This window comes from Mobula birostris, chromosome 3 (genome assembly GCF_030028105.1).
Source record: "Mobula birostris isolate sMobBir1 chromosome 3, sMobBir1.hap1, whole genome shotgun sequence".
In the NCBI taxonomy this organism is placed as follows: domain Eukaryota; kingdom Metazoa; phylum Chordata; class Chondrichthyes; order Myliobatiformes; family Myliobatidae; genus Mobula; species Mobula birostris.
The window spans coordinates 228,595,169-228,608,243 of record NC_092372.1 but is presented as its reverse complement, the minus strand read 5'-3'; positions in this window follow the sequence as shown (position 1 = coordinate 228,608,243).

Sequence of the window (13,075 nt, the reverse complement as noted above, 5' to 3'; positions counted from 1 at the left end):
CCTCTGTCACCGCTGGGTCCCCACAAACCACGGGCAGTGCTCTAACCAACACTGTACAAAGAACAGTTAATCTGTAATAAATCTGATCTAGGGGAAAAACGCATAATCCCTTGCATCCACTTGAAATAGGATCACTGTATCAGTATTACAGTGGAGTAAAGGGAATTACAGAGGCATGAGAGAGGAGCTGGCCAGAATTGAATGGAAAGGAACACTGGCAGGGATGACGGCAGAGCAGCAATAGCTGGAATTTCTGGATGCAATTTGAAAGGCACGGCATATATCCATCCCAAAGATGAAGTTATTCTAAAGGCAGGGTGGCACAACCATGGCTAACAAGAGAAGTCTAAGCCAACATAAAAGTCAAAGAGAGGGCACAAAGTAGAGCAAAGATTAGTAGGAAGTTAGAGGATTGGAGAGCTTTTAAAAACAAACTGAAGGCAACGAAAAAAGTCATTAAGAAGGTAATGATAGAATACAAAAGTAAGCTAGCCAATAATATTAAAGAGGATATCAAAAGCTACTGCAGCTACATAGTGTAAAAGAGAGGCGAGAGTGGATATCGGACCACTGGAAAACCATGCTAGAGAAGTAGTAATGGGGGACAAGGAAATAGCGAACAAACTGAATAAGTAATTTACATCAGTCTTTACTGTGGAAGACACTAGCAGTGTGGTGGAAGTTCCAGTTGTCAGGGGTCATGAAGTGTGCGAACCTTCTTTGGAAACTGAAAGGTCTGAATGTAGATAAGTCACCTGGACCAGATGGTGTACACCCCGGGGTTCTGAAAGAGGTGTTTGGAGGGATAATGGAAGCATTAGTAATGATCTTTCAAGAATCATGAGATTCTGGAATGGTTTTGGAAGACTGGAAAATTGCAAATGTCTCTCCACTCTTCAAGAAGAGAGAGAGGCAGAAGAAAGGAAAATATAGGCCAATTAGTCTGACCTCATTGATTAGGTCTATTGTTAAGCATACGGTTTTGGGGTACTTGGAGGCACATGTAAAAATAAGCCTTAGTCAGCATGGTTTCCTCAAGGGAATATCCTGCCTGACAAATCTGTTAGAATTCTTTGAAGAAATAACAAGCAGGGCAGACAAAGTTGTCTTGGATTTTGAGAAGATCTTTGACAAGGTGCCACACATGAGACTGCATAACAAGCTACGAGCCCATAGTAGGAAAGATTCTAGCATAGATAAAGCAGAGGCTGATTAGCAGGAGGCAAAAAGTAGAATAAAGGGAGCCTTTTCTAGCTGGCTGCCAGTGAGTAGTGGTATTCCACAGGGGTCTTTTTACATTATATGTTAAATGATTTGGATGGTAGAATTGATGGCTTTGTTGCAAAGTTTGATGACAATATGATGATAGGCAGAGAGGCAGTTAGTTTTGAGGAAGTGGAGGGGCTACAGAAGGACTTACACTGATTAGGAGAATGGGCAAAGAAATGGGAGATGGAAAGTGTATGGTCTTGTACTTTGGTAGAAGAAATGAGAGGGTTGACCATTTCCTAAATAGAGAGAACATATAAAAAAAACTGAGGTGCAGAGGAACTTGGGAGTATTTGTGTAGGATTCCTTAAAGGTTAATTTGCAGGTTGAGTCTGTGATGAGGAGGAAAATGCAAAGTTAGCATTCATTTCAAGAGGGCTAGAATATAAAAGCAAGGATTTAATGGCAAGGTCTCACCAGTGAGCAGGTTTGAGCCCTTTATCTGAGAAAGGATGTTCTGAAACTGGAGAGGGTTCAAAGGAGGTTCATGAAAATGATTCCAGGACTGAACGGTTTTCATTTGAGGAGCGTTTGATGGCTCTGGGCCTGTACTCACTGGAGTTCAGAAGAATGAAGGGTGACCTTATCGAAACCTATTGAGTGGTGAAAGGCCTTAATAGATGTGGAGAGGATGTTTCCTATGAAGACCAGAGGACACTATTCTGAGGGCGTCCTTTCAGAACGGAGATGAGGAGGAATTTCTTTAGCCAGTGTGATGAACCCCTCAGTTTATCTTGCCGTGGACTGTCATTTTTTAAGAGAGAGTGCCTGAGTGACATCAGCCACCGGCTTTCTTGGCTCCTGTTTGATTCTTACTGAGAGAGAGAAAGGGACGGAGCTATGGGACTCTGCAGCTTGTTTTGATTTAAGTAGGGACACTCCCTCACACACACACAGTCCCTCACAGTTGGAGTCAGACAGTCAAAGGACGCTCACTCACACACAGTCATTTGCAGTTGGAGTCAGACAATGGAAGGCTGGACAATGGAAGGACGCTCACTCACACACAGTCCATCGCAGTTGGAGTCGGACAATGGAATGAATCCAGTGACTAAGGGGTCACTGGTTGGAACTTCCGAGTGCCCACCCACAAGGGTGGGTTGAGTATCAATAAGTGGCTATCACGTTGTGTGACTGGGGCAACCTTGTGGAATCTACCTATGTGTTAACCCTTGCCTGGGTGGTAGTTCCCTTTGAAAACGGTACCCCTGTGAGAAGCTACTATTGGAGATAATCCGTAAGTGGATTTGGAACGACGACAGGTAAAACCTGCGGCGATTGTTATCCTGTTTACCACTGTGGAACCTGTGGAACACGACATAAAGGCCTTCTCTCGACATTCACCTTGGATTACAAATATCTCTCTCATATCCTTTAATCTGTGGATGAACTGAACTTTCATACCTTACCATCTCAAGATTTTAAGCCTGGTGCCCCTCCAACCTCAATAGATTGGGAGTTACATTTACACATACGTATATTCATAACACTGTTAACTTTTGATTATTCTCGTTTACGTTGCTATATAAAGTAGATACTAATAAAGATAGTGGTTTTAACATCAAAACCAGACTCCAATCCAGGTGTGGTCTATTGCTGCTGGTTCATTGAAACCGTTACGGGTACATAACACCAGATAGTGATGAATCTGTGGATATTTTTTGCCACAGGCAGCTGTAGAGGCCATCTTTATGTATATTTAAGGCAGAGGTTTATAGATTCTTGATTGGTAAAGGGCATGAAGGGATACAGGGAGAAGGCAGGAGATTGGGGCTGAGATGAAAATTGAATCAGCCACAATGAAATGGCAGAGCAGACTTGATGGGCCAAATGGCCTAATTCTGTTCTGATATCTTAAGGTATTATGTGATCTCAACTCAAAGATCAGACCTCCCTCAGCACTACCCATCCCTCGGTGTGACCTTCCCTCAGCACTACCCGTCCTTCGGTGTGACCTTCCCTCAGCACTACCCATCCCTCGGAGTGACCCTCCCTCAGCATTGCTCCCTCACTATGCCTTTTTTGTTTACAAAACTATAAACGTCTATTTGCATCACAAATACACCAAGTACATTCAGTATTTACAAGACAGTGAAAAAAAACTTAAAATTTAAATATAATTATTACTATCTATTAGACAGTCAATACCCTGTGGAGCCCACCGCTCACGGAAATCCCCCAATGTGCACATGGCGACCATGTGCTCCCTCTCCAAGGACAGCCGGGCACGGACGTTTCCTCGGAAAAGGGACAGGCAGTCGGCCTCTGCTATCCGCTGCCTAGACCCATGAATGGCCATCATGGCCAGGCCCGGGAGCAAACCCACGAGGGGAACCTCCTCACGACCCATCCCCCCTTCTGTACAGGGGGCCGCCCCTCTCACAGTGTGACCCTCCCTCAGTACCACCCCTCCCACAGTGAGACCCTCCCTCGTTACCGCCCCTCCCACAGTGTGACCCTCCCTCGGTACCGCCCCTCCCACAGTGTGACCCTCCCTCGGTACCACCCCCCAACAGTGTGACCCGCCCTCAGTACCACCCCTCCCACAGTGTGACCCTCCCTCAGTACCGCCCCTCACACATTGTGACCCTCCCTCAGTACCGCCCCTCCCACATTGTGACCCTCCCTCAGTACCACCCTCCCACAGTGTGACCCTCCCTCGGTACCATCCCTCCCACAGTGTGACCCTCCCTCACTGCATCTCCTGCTTTGTGATGCCCTCCCACCTTCCCCCAGGGTCATAACATTGGCAACTTCAACTTTAGCCAACCATATGTAACGCTGTGTATCTCTGTAAGATCTCCTCTCAATCTCCTACACTCTAGGGAATAAATTCTTAACCTGGTCACCCTGTTCTATAACCCGAGTCACATCAATACCTGTGTGAATTGTCTCCGTGCTCTTTCAACCTTATTTACATCTTTCCTGTAGGTAGGTGGCCAGGACTGCACAGAATACCCCAAATTAGGTCTCACCAACGTCTTATACAACCTCAACATAACATCCCAACTCCTGCACTCAATACTTTGATTTATGAAGGGCCAACGTGACCAAAGCTTTCTGACCCCATCTACCTGTGATGCTACTTTCGAGGAATTATGGATCTGTACTTTCAGATCCCTCAGTTAATGACTAATGACCTTTCTGCTGAGCCTTAACTTGGCATTGTTCAAACCATGTTTGGAGTACTGTGAGCAGTTTTGGGCCCCTCATCTCAGAAAGGTTGTGCTGGCATTGGAAGATTATCCTGGGAATGAAAGGGTTAATGAATGAGGAGCATTTGATGGCTTTGAGCCTGTACTCACCAGAGGATGAGATGGGGGGTGGGGGAGTATATCATTGAAGCCTATCGAAAATTGAAAGGCCTAGATAGAGTGGACGTGGAGGGGAGTCTAGGACCAGAGGGCACAGCCTCAGTACAGAGGGACGTCCATTTAGAACAGAGATGAGGAATTTCTTTAGCCAGAGGGTGGTGAATCTGTGGAATTCGTTGCCACAGGCGGCCGTGGAGACTAACTCTTTGGGTATATTTAAAGCAGAGGTTCATGGGTTCTTGGTGAGTCAGGGCATCAAAGGTCATGGGGAGGATGGGGTTTGAGAGGGGTAGTGAATCAGTCATGATGGAATAGCAGGGCAGACTATATGTGTCAAATGGCCTATTTCTGCTCCTCTGTCCTATGATCCTGTGGATTTGAGAGTGCAAGTTTGTTTTTGTAATGAAGACTGAAATCCCCCTATTCAAAATTAGCTACAGATCTGGTAAGAATGAGTTACTGATCACTAACTGGCTGCCTGCTCCCCATCAGGGTTGTTAACTTGAGATTAAACATTACCAGGATGGGGGTTATAGATAATCCCTCGGTACTAACTCTCTGTAGTTGATTCACTGGTAGATCCACCGTGCTCCAAGGGTCTTCCCAGGACATGTCTGTAAGAGGCCCAAACTCCTCATATCCGTCTTCAGCTCAGTTACTTCATCGACTAGCTTTAGAGCACAAGATACAGGAGCAGAATGAGGCCATTCGGCCCATCGAGTCTGTTCTGCCATTTCATCGTGGCTGACCCATTTCCCCTCTCAATCCCAAGCTCCGGCCTTCTCCCCGTGTCCCTTCATGCCCTGACCAATGACCAATCAATAACCTATCAACCTCTGCCTTAAATATACCAAATGGCTTGGCCTCCAGAACCACCTGCGGTAACGAATTCCACAGATTCACCACCCTCTGGCTCAAGAAATTCTTCCTTATCTCTGTTCTAAAAGGACGCCCCTCTATCCTGAGGCTGTCCTCCGGTCCTCGACTCTCCCACCATAGGAAGAACCCTCTCCACATCCACTATATCAAGGCCTTTCCCCATTCGATAGGTTTCAGTCAGGTCACCCCAGGACTCAAAGGTCATTAAATCATGAGGGGGGGGATGCACAAACGAGGTGTGAGGGGCAGGTTTTTTTACAGAGAGGGGTGGGTGCCTGAAATGGACTGTCGGGTTGGTGGTGGAGGGGTGTTTGAGAGACTCGTAGATGGCTTGGCAGAAAGGGGGGGTCATTGTATGGGGAGGAAAGGGTTAGATTAATTAGGGGCAACCAATTAACTATATTATTTATATTATCAATTAATTAATAAGTTTAACTAATTGAGTTGGACTAACTGAGTTAGATTAATATGGAGTGGCCAGGGAGGGGTAGCACCTCTGGTGGAGGGGCCTGTCGTGACCATTCTGGGGCAGCTCACTCACCTTGTATCCCCACCGGACACTCAGTTCTCAGCTGTGGCTCCAAGTACTGTTTGCTTGTGACCGCGACCACACCCCGGTACACCACTTCCACAGGCGGGCTAAGCCAGGTGAGGGTAACCTGCAACCTCACACCCCGGTGAGATGGGGACGTGCCTGTACCAACATGTGAAGCCAGCTCTGGCGGACTGGGTGGACAAGATCTGCAGACAGATCCAACGGCCAAAAAGGCGGTTCTGCAGCAGTCCGTGGAGAGTGAAGGGCATGACCAGGCACAGAAGACGTAATGGTCATCCACTGTAACCAAAGAAGAGCCCAGTTGTGAAACTAATAAATCAGTCAAGATGGAATGGGGGAGCAGTTTGTTGGGCTGAATTGCCTAATTCTGCTCCCACCTCTTATGGTCTACCCAGGTACTCACTGCCATCTGTAAAAAGTTACCTCTTAGATCTCTTTTAAATCTCTCCTCACTTATCCCCTGTTTGCTCCCAACCCTGGGGAAAAGACTAGAACCATTGTTCACCTGACAGATTTGACATGCCAGACTCTCCTCCTCTCTCCCTCACAAGGGACAGAGAGATGTCACCCTTTCACAGAGAGAGGGGAGACCAACAAAAAAACTGATTACGATGTCGCAGTCTGCCGTGTCACTTCTATTCAAAGTTTCTCCGATGAGAGACAGAAAACACCGAGTACAAAGGCCTCCGACAGCCTCACCCGTTGTTGTGGTGCGGTATTCCGTTCTCTGAGATGCCTCAGTTGGCAACACATACCAACAAACGAGAATGCTTAATAAACCTACATACATGCAAGATTACTCAAATATTAAACACACAACACTCCTCCCTGCTTAGAGAATGCATCTCAATGATATGTACACAGTGTACTATATAATACGACTACTGTATACAGATATAGTAAATTTTAAATTTAACAGACCTAACGATTGAATCGCTGTGGAGGATTTCTGACTCTTGTGGGATAACGAGAGTTATTCCTGACGGGGCGGTGGGGGGGTTGGTCGCTCTGTTTGGCAGGTGAGCTTTGTGGCTGTGAAACAATCTCATCCTCTGGGGCCTCCTCCGTGGTGTTGTAGGAGTTGACTCTGAGACTGCAGGAAGTGCTTCTGACAGCAAGAGCCAACCTTCTGCTCCTTCCTTTTCCTTCTTCTAGTCTGTGCATGCTGATCTTGGGAAGGTGCATTTAGTTCACTGGAGTATTCTCTTATTAATCTTTCTATTGCTCCCTTTACAATCCGATCTCTCCTCCTGGTTTCCTCACCCACAGCATCATCTGACAAATCCTCTGCTCTTCTATCTCCATTGACTCCTTCCTTTTTGACTTTCCGTTCATCCAGCTGGGCTTTGGTCTTTGCATCTATGTTTACAAGCAGCTTTTTGTATCCCACGAAGTTCATGGCAATAACCTGAATGCACACAGAGTAGATTCCGGTTCTTTACAAATGCTCGCAACTTTCCTGAAGCTCCTTGAACTCTCTTCTGGCCTAAAACTAGTTAATCAAGTAACTACCTGATTAACATATCAGAAGCTTTCTCAGATATGTTGTGATAAAAACTGTTGTAGTCGGGCCAGTGCTTTTGTCACTTTCACAATTCCACTGAGCAGCCTGGTCCTTCTTTGGTCCAATGTGCTTTCCAACCGGAGGCACAGAAGTTGTCACCAACACGTTTGTCCTCTGTTGCGTGATGGTTCATGGTGTTTGGCGTGGAGACAATTGTGGCATCATCCAGATCCTTTCTAAACTCGCTTTCCATTCACTCCATTGTAGGGAATGTGGCATGGAAATGGTGGAAGGATCTCCAATCATGTTATAGTTGTCTCAGCCAGTCACGTCCCCAAAATCCTGGCCCTCCTGTTTCTAGTCATAGTCAGTCATACTTTATTGATCCCAGGGGAAATTGGTTTTTGTTACAGTTGCACCATAAATAATTAAATAGTAATATGTAAATTATGCCAGGAAATAAGTCCAGGATCAGCCTATTGGCTCAGGGTGTCTGACCCTCCAAGGGAGGAGTTGTAAAGTTTGATGGCCACAGGCAGGAATGACTTCCTATGACGCTCTGTGTTGCATCTCGGTGGAATGAGTCTCTGGCTGAATGTACTCCTGTGTCCAACCAGTACGTTACGTAGTGGATGGGAGACATTGTCCAAGATGGCATGCAACTTGGACAGCATCCTCTTTTCAGACACCACCGTCAAGAGTCCAATTCCATCCCCACAACATCACTGGCCTTGCAAATGAGTTTGTTGATTCTGTTGGTGTCTGTTACCCTCAGCCTGCTGCCCCAGCACACAACAGACTCATAGAACATCCTCAGCATCGTCCGGCAGATGTTAATGACCTCAGTCTCCTCAGGAAATAGAGACAGCTCTGACCCTTCTTGTAGACAGCCTCAGTGTTCTTTGACCAGTCCAGTTTATTGTCAATTCGTATCCCCAGGTATTTGCAATCCCCCACCATGTCCACATTGACCCCCTGGATGGAAACAGGGATCACCGGTACCTTAGCTCTCCTCAGGTCTACCACCAGCTCCTTAGTCTTTTTCACATTAAGCTGCAGATAATTCTGCTCACACCATGTGACAAAGTTTCCTACCGTAGCCCTGTACTCAACCTCATCTCCCTTGCTGATGCATCCAACTATGGCAGAGTCATCAGAAAACTTCTGAAGATGACAAGACTCTGCGTAGTAGTTGAAGTCCGAGGTGTAGATGGTGAAGAGAAAGGGAGACAAGACAGTCCCCTATGGAGTCCCAGTGCTTATATGTTTTTACCACATACAAACTCAATGTGGCTTGTTGGTTATTGTATTTCACTGTTACAAATGTCATTTCCACAGGAGTTTTCTTTTCTCCAGTGTAAGTTCTTAGCTGGATACCTGCAGACTTCAGTTCAGTATCTTTGAAATGGTGTTCAAACTCATTTTGTGGAATGACTGAAACAGTGTCCAATTCCAGTTTAAGTAATTTACTGTTCACTTCTCATGTTGCCATATTACCTCTTTGTGTTAGTTTCCACATTGGCTATCCATCCCTGTGACACTCTCATCATTATCAGATTTCTTTATCAACTGCATGTAGATTAGTGCTCTTTTTGAAACTGCAACTTGACTTTTAGCTTTTTCTCTTCCCTGTGCAGTCTATTTAATTTTATCTGCCCAACATGCTCTTTGTATTTGTTCTATTTTGTTGCATTTTCTGCAAGTTTCACCTTTAAATCTGCATCGGTCTGGTGTAGGGACACTCTTGCAGCAATGGTAACACGGTTTGTTCAGCCAGGCCATTCTCCATTTAGACATTGCAATTTTGTTCACACTCACTTTCGTTCCTGACTGCAACTCAATCACATCTCTGTCTGCTGTTTCCATTGATACAGTGATTTCAACTGCTCTTTCAAATGAAAATTGTGTTCCAGTTAGGAGCCATTTTTTGAATACTTTCTTGTAAGATTCCACAAACTAAACAACCTCTCAGTGCATCATTAAGCCCATCACTGAACTGACAATACTCAGACAATCTCTTCAATTAGCTACGTACACTGAAATAGACTCCCCTTTCTTTTGATTCCATTTATGAAACCTAAAGCATTCTCCAATCAATCAATCAATCAATCTCCAGTGAACATTCCAGTTCTAAATGTTCCTGTACTAATTTCACAATATCAGCAAAACTCATTTCAGCTGATTTGGTTGGAGCAGTTAAACTTCAAAGTAAACTGTATGCCTTTAAACCCAATACACACAGCAAAATTGGCATTTGTTTCTCATTGGCTATATCATTTACTTCAAAATCCTGTTCAATTTGCTCAGTAAATAAAATCCAGTTATCTGTTGTGTAATCAAATGTGTCTATCTTTCCAACGTAGCCAGTCATTTCTGCTCTTTATTTATGATTATTATCACCCGGTACTCACTTTTTATGAACCCATGAATTCTTCTGTTTTCTGTCTCTTTTTTTAAGTTGACAGTCTCTACATGCGCTGGGCTGCATTCTTTACTCACCACTCCTTGCAGATCAGGGGCTCTCTCAGGTTAGTTTTTAAAAACACCTCATTGCCACTGTTATGTCTTGTAACTTGAAATCATCAAACTAATTCAAAGGAATCCAAAATGTGAGCCTAGCTTCAGTTTCACTTTAAGCGGGATGTGCACGTATCACATGGTACATCATGGCATATGCAATTCACGTACTTATACATATAACCCATCATGATTTATTTAAATGAACTAGAGCTATACATTAACCAATATATACACTAAACAAAGTTTACCCAAATATAACTGAAATATTAGATACATAACAAAGGGCATTGGTGTTTCCATCCAGGCCGTGATTCAACTGGTCAATATATTCTTCATCACACATATATAGAAGTTTGTCAAAGTTTTAGACCAAATCTTTGCAAATGAAGAGGCGCTGCCTTGCTTTCTTCATAAAGGCATTTGTGTGCTGGGCCGAGGACAGGTCCTCTGAAAAGATAACACTGAGGAATTTAAAGTTGCTGACCCTCTCCACCTCTGATCCCCTGATAACGACTGGCTCATGGACCTCTGGCCTCCTCCTGAGATCAATAATGATCATTTTGGTCTTGCTGACGTTGAGTAAGAGGCTGTTATTGTGGCACCACTCAGACAGATTTTCAATCTCCCTCCTTCATGCTGATTCATGTATCTGTCGATCAAACACGCCTGATTGTATAAAGTTCTATGAGATTGCCCCTGATTCTCCTGTGCTCCAGGGAACAAAGATCAACGTTATCACCGGTGCAAGAGTAAATACTGATTGTGTTTACTGATTGTTGGGGCAACTCCATGGTGCATCAACAAAACAGTCCTATGTATACACAGGTCGTATACCATTGGGGTTGATGCTGAGGTGGGCAGTAACAGATTTATAGGGTTAAGCAGTGAAGATTCACCAGCATGTTACCAGGACGGGAGGCCTCGAGTTATTAGGAGACACGTCACTGGGGAGTCTGTTGGGGTTATCAGTGCTCCTGATGCAGCCTCTACATCGGCGATACCCAATGTAGATTGTAGAACTGCTTTGTGGAGCACCTTCACTCCATCTGCAACAGGCAGCATTTCCCCGTGGCCAACCATTTTAGTTCCAATCCCCATTCTGTTACGCCAGTTCAAGGCCTCCTCCGTCACGGAGAGGCCAATCTCACGCCGGAGGAGCAACATCTCATGTAGTCTCCAACCTGATGGCACGAATATCGATTTCTCCAACTTCCAGTAATTTCTCCCCCCCCGCTCTCTTTTTCCGTTGCCCATTATGGTTCCCCTCTCATACCTTCTCTCTCCCTTAGCTCCCCCGGTGCCCCCCCTCCTTCCCATTCTTCCAGTCCACATTCCTCTCTGTCAGATTCCTCTTTTACAGCCACTTAACGTTTCCATTTATCACCTCCCAGCTTCTCACTCCAACCCCTCTCCGCCACCCACCCACCCACCCACCTTCCCCCTCACTTGGTTTCACCCATCAATCACCTGGCAGCTCATCCTCCTCCTCCTCCCTCCCACCTTCTCACTCTGGCTTCTTTCCCCCATCCTTTCCAGTCCCGACGGCTGGACAGCAACTAAAAGAATCATTGGGAGGGAAAAGATGAAATATGAAAGCAAACTAGCAAACAGTATCAGCTCAACAGTAAGATGGACTCTCCACTTCACAACCTGCCTTGTTCACTGCCAGCACACTTGTTTTGTAACTCAAGATCCACAAGCCTGTCTCCTCAGCCGCTAAACTCATAATTCCCACACCCCGTACTGCTCGGTTTTACCTCCTCCCCAAGATCCACAAGCCTGTCTCCTCAGCTGCTAAACTCATAATTCCCACACCCCGTACTGCTCGGTTTTACCTCCTCCCCAAGATCCACAAGCCTGACTGTCTTTGCTTTAACCCCAGCATCTGTAGATCATGTTGTGTTTTGTAACTCTAACACTCTATTCTGCATTTTGTTATTGTTTTCCCGTCTGCTGCCTCTAAGTAATGAAAGGTAGCTCAAAGTAGCTGCACCTCAGTACACGTGACCACAACAAAGCAATTTTTGTCGTGTTTGCACTTAAATTATCCAGTGGAATAGATGGACTCTTAACCTCAGTCTACTTTGTTATGCCTTGTCCCCCTTCACTGCACTTCCTCTGTAACGAACACTCTATTCTGCATTGTTAGTGTTCTACCTCGGTGCACTGTGTAATGATTTACAACTGTGACGAGAATACACATAGATTAAGATGTAGCTGTCCTGTGCCGGCACCAGTGGAATCAGCAGTTGGTCTGCCACCTGTCTTCAGGAGAGAGAGAGATAAGGAAAACAATGGAGCAGCCCTTGGAGATGTTAATGAAGGGGAAGGAGAGCTGTCAAGATCGGCTCCCCCTTTGAACCCTGAACTGTTTGAAGTGATGGACAGGCGATACCCCAGCAGGGGGATAAAAAGGGACAGGTTCGCTAAGGCAGGACACACACGACACCCAAGGTAACAAGACCCTGGAAGCGGTGCGTCTCTCACAAGTCAGTGGGAAGTACCAGGCCATAGACGCACAGGGTGGAAAGGCACGATCAGTGGGAACCTGGTGTGTGTCCACCCTTGCCTGGATGCCAGGTTCACCGCAGGGAAACAATCGTATCTGGAAACGGAGGGGTCACAGTCGGTGACCTCAGATGACATCACAAAGGACTCGCCCGAAAGCTGACTGCGAAGGTCTGTGTGGAAGCCTTGAATATTCATTCGTTTTGCTCTCTCTCTCCTTCCCCCCACTGTCCATCGCCACGGCAGCGATTACTGCGAACTGAACTGAACTAAATTGAACTGAACTTTGCGTCACTTTGAAACTGGTCATTTACCCCTAGACAACGATAGAGCTTGATTGATCCTGTTATCTTAATTCTGTGTACATGTATGTTTATCATTGCTGAACTGTTGCATTCATTATCCTTTTGATTAGAGTACTGTGTTGCTTGTTTCTTTAATAAAACTTTCTTAGTTCTAGTAATCCAGACTCCAACTGAGTGATCCATTTCTGCTGGTTCGGCAACCCAGTTATAGGGTACGTAA